The 4,730-nt window shown below is 38.4% G+C and overlaps 1 non-coding gene across 1 annotated transcript; it reads right to left on the bottom strand.

Moving 5' to 3' along the window:
- Window positions 1-2,028: 2,028 nt before the first annotated feature.
- LOC141603287 (small nucleolar RNA R71) lies at window positions 2,029-2,135 on the bottom strand. Its single transcript, XR_012525173.1, has one exon. It is a non-coding gene; the product is annotated as a small nucleolar RNA R71 (small nucleolar RNA).
- Window positions 2,136-4,730: the final 2,595 nt, after the last annotated feature.

Here is a 4,730-nt window from a genome sequence, read left to right as displayed (position 1 = left end):
TATTATTATTATTATCATTATTATTATCATTATTATTAGTAATTAGTAATATTATTAATTAATAAATTAGTATATAAGGACACACTACCTCATATTACATAGGAGACACATTACACTACACCTTACATTAGATAGAAAATTAGTATTAGTCTATCATTCTCTCTCAATATTGTAGAACCCTAATATTTACTCTCTCATTTTCATTCAATAAAAAGTTGTAATTTCTTTAATTTTAGTTTAATTCTTCAAGTTCTTCATTTCGCATTAGTATACAATTAGTCATTTGGGTTGTATTTGGGAGACTAGAAGAAATTCATTCTTCCATTATTGTCCAAGCTTGTTCCTTTCCTCTTAGTTGGTACAATTTCATCTCTTATTTACATCTTATTTTTATTTGTTTATATTTCTTATGTTGTTTAATTGTTATTCATCCAAAGTATTAGTCTTTATCATGTTTGCAATGTTTACTTGTTTATTGTTGCAATTTATTGTTGAATTCTCACCCTTAAACATGTGTGAGTAGTCTAATCTAGGGTCTAGGGGGAATTTGGGTAATTAAGGGGATGAATTTGGGTTGTTAACCTTTTGAATTGGGTGGTTATGTGGTTTCTACTCTTAATGCATTTGAAGTGTTTGTGGAAATGCCTCAATGAAAATTGGACATTTCATTAACATGTTTGGCTTACCTTGGTGCAATTGTGCTATTAGATAGTTTTAGAAGTGCTTATCGATGAGTTTTAATGAAAGTTAGAACATCTCTTTGATGCATTCGATCCGTCTTGGTGCTCATGCTATTGGGTAGTCTTAATGCTTTATTTGTAGCTAGTTCATCTCGATCAAGTGACAACTTATTGAGGAGCTTAAGGTGACTAAGAAATTAGTCTTAAACCCTTGACCACCATTATTACCCTTTTCTTGTTAGACCTTGTTTCTCCCCCTAATTGCCCTTTGTGAACCCAAAGACCTTAGCCTTCCCTTATTAATTAAAAACAATTTCATTTAGTTTAAATTTTATACCTTGTTGCATCTTAGTTTACAATTAATCAATCTTATTTTGTTTGACTAAACTAAAGACTTAAACAAACCAAGTATCTAACCCCCGCCATCTTTGTGTTCGACACCCGAATAAATACTACTTTTATTGAGTTATTTATAAATAGTTTTTGGTACCGGAAGTGACGACAAAACCCGGTCATCAAAATGGCGCCGTTGCCGGGGATGGCGTTAGGTTATGCTTAGTTAGTTGAAGTTTCTAGCTTTAGTCTTTACTTGTTGTTTGCTTGTTTGCTTGTTTGTGTAGTTTGTGTGCTTCTTGTAGAGTGTGTGTGATTTTTGCCTCACCCTAGTGTGTAAAAGCACTAGGAGTCTTACGGTTTGTCAATTTGTATGCCTAGGAGGAACCACCAAGCTTTTCTCTTTGACTCCGATCCCGAAAGGCTTTTTAGAGCCTTAAGGAATAGGACCATTGCAAGGGTTATAACCTCTTCTCAAGCAACCATAAACTAAGCAAATTCATCCACCCAACCTACTATTGTAGACACACCACCACAACAACCAAACGACATCATTGATTCTCCACTAGCAAATCCATTTCACAACTTCCAACTTCCAAATAACCCACCTCAAACACCACCTTCTCATATAACAAATCCACCACCACCACCAATGGCTTTACGCGATCATAACCGTCCAAACCATAATGATGCTTGTAACCCCATCAATTTTGGCACCTTGGCTCCAAAAAATTTTGAGTTGCACCTGGCTCAAGTTGGCCTAATTGAAAAAGACTTGTTTGGAGGACACATTGAAGAAGATGCTCATGCTCACCTAAGGAGGTTCAAGAGGAAAGTCTCTATGATGAAAAAGAATGGGGTATCCGAGGATACACTAAGGATGATGTTATTCCTATTTTCTCTAACGGGCAAGGCGGATCGTTGGTTGAATGTTCACCCTCCTGACACATTTACTACATGGGATGCCTTAGCCAAGGCTTTCCTAGAGAAGTATTATCCATCATCAAAGACCGCCATGCTCCGAAATGAGATCCATACTTTCCAACAAGAGGATGGAGAATCTTTGGGTGAGGCATGGGACCGGTATCAAGACCTCATTGCTAGTTGCCCTCACCATGGGATTCCGGATTGGTATGTCACCCAAACCTTCTTCCAAACTTTGTTGCCAAGAACAAAAGAAATGGTGAATGCCTCCGCGGGAGGGGGATTCGATCATTTGGGTGATGAAGAAGGAACTACTCTAATCAAGAAAATGGTGGACTCCGAGGCAAACTATGGCACAAGAGTGAATGTCTTGAGAAGAAGCAAGCACCCTCCCGAATTCTTAGTGAATGTGGAGACTAATGCTAAGCTTGATATGCTCACCAAAAAGCTTGAAGAGTTGAGTAAGAAGAAGCAAGTGAACCAAGTGAATCAAAATACCACTTCTCACGGACCATCCATGGAAAAAGTGATACAAAGATCAACATGTGAGTCATGTGGAGGGATGGGTCACACTTATGAAGTATGTGCAAATAATCATTATAACAACTTTGATGGGAACAATGTGCAAGAGGTGAATGCTTTCCAAGCATTTAACAATTTTTCCAACCGTCCACCTAGGCCCTCGTTCAACAACAATCAAGCATCCAACCAAAACATTGCCAACCAATCTCAAGCATACCAAGATTATAGGGGTAACCAAGGGAACCAAGGTAATCAAAACTTTTACCAAGGAAACCAAGCTAACCAAGGGTTTGGCCAAGGATTCAATCAATGGAACAACAACAATGGGTTCAATCAAGGATACAACAATAATCAAAGGTACAACTGATGCGTGTCTTTTATATAAGGTTTTCACCTCATTTTTACACGCATTTCTGTGCTTTTTATGTAGCATCTGACTACAAATACCCCCGAATGTTCTACTTTGGCCCGTTTATTGTAATTTACAGGAATTGACCGAAGAGGAGCTAAATCGAACCTAATCCGTCCCATTTGTACGCATTCATGGAAAATAAGGAGCCGGAGCTTGGATATCTAACACTTGGAAGACGCGTGAGCTGAGTTCGGGAAGCAATTCAAGGTCTAACGTGCCTATATAGCTCGATCGAGTAGTAAGCCACTCGATCGAATGCTTTATCTACTCAAGACTGGTCGATCGACCAGTTTAAGGAGCCAATCGAGGAGTTTTTGCAAGCGGTGCTCGATCGAGTGGGTTGTTTCCACTCGATCGAGTGGTTTGGTTGGTGATGATTTGCTCGTTCGAGTAGATTACTTCTACTCGATCGACTGGTTTCTTGCGCTTTAGTTAATTTCCGCCTAATTATTTCATGGGCTTTTGTAATTAGTCCATATATTAGGTTTTAGGATGGATTTTCAGTATAAGACTGAGAAAGTAACTACGTTACTGACTCTTTGGATTTTTCGTTCGTTGGTTGCGGATTATACTTTGTCACTGTTCTTGAATTTTATTCTTCCTCTATACCTTGCTACTCGGATTGGATTTTGCGATCGGTATTATCATTCTAGTTTTATTCTTAATCTTATTTATTGCTTTAATTCTTCTTCTCCTTATTATCTTAATTGCTTAATTGAACCCTTATTAGTTTCGTCATCATGTCTAGTTTAAATTATCTGTTTGTTGTTATTAATAATTCAGTGATTATGAGTAGCTAATTTTCTCATGCTGAGACTATAGGGGATCCATAATATGAAGGGAGAGTAATCGATTTACTAGGTTAATGCGGTATAGTCTTTGTTGGTTAAATGCTACAGATAATTGTAACTGCCTAGTTGAGTCGACGCAATTAGACCTTTAATTCTTAGTGATCCTTAACCTGGACCGAAAGGTTGGAAAAGGCGAGACTAGTAGCGAACAATAGAGTATGGCAGTGAGGGCGAAAGTTAAGCTGTTTACACTTTAGGGTGAATTAAGGACCGAAAGGTGACGTTCGCTACCCCTTAGACCGTATTGCATTGACCTGAGACCTAGATTACTTGACCTGATGATTATGGTGAACCGTTTGTCTTAGTTGTTCTTCTCTATCTGTTTATTTCCTCCCTTTTATTCTCTTTTCTTTATTCTCTTTAGTTTAGAAAATCACATTTTATAAACCCCCAATTCGGTTACCTTGATGAACTTAGATTTAGCTGACAATTTCCTACCTCTCTGTGGATTCGACCCGACTTCCCTAGCTATATTAGTTAGAGCCAGTTGGTTATTTTTGACAGGTACGAGACAGACGTGTCAAATTTTGGCACCGTTGCCGGGGAGGTGGCGCAATTTTGTTGCTTTAATTAAGTTTGTCCTTCGTCTCAAGGAATTTATTCCTTGAGGCTGATCTCATTTCTGCAAAGTTTTGATTAGTTTTGCAGGTTAGTTGTTGCTTTGAAAGTTTATTTGCCAAGATGCCTACGATTACAGAGCATATAGAGCCATGTGGTAGATGTGGCATGGAGGGGCACGATCCTATCTTGTGCATGGAAAGTATAGAGCGCGTTCTTGCTTATCAGAAATACAAGCAGGGAGTTCCTTTCTCTCAGCTATATGAAGAAATAAATAATGTCTCTACCTCCTCCACGCCAACTCCACTACCGATTCTTTCTTCTGCAAGTGAAGAAATTGCCGAATTAAAATCCATTATGATGAGCATGTCACGTCAATCTGAAACGGTTATCTCGGAATTGAAAGAACAAGTTGCGCAGTTAACACTCGCGACAGACCAAGCTAAGCTT

This window comes from Silene latifolia, chromosome 9 (genome assembly GCF_048544455.1).
Source record: "Silene latifolia isolate original U9 population chromosome 9, ASM4854445v1, whole genome shotgun sequence".
NCBI classification, from domain to species: domain Eukaryota; kingdom Viridiplantae; phylum Streptophyta; class Magnoliopsida; order Caryophyllales; family Caryophyllaceae; genus Silene; species Silene latifolia.
The sequence above is the reverse complement of the archived record's forward strand: the minus strand, read 5'-3'. Positions and strand labels throughout refer to the sequence as shown.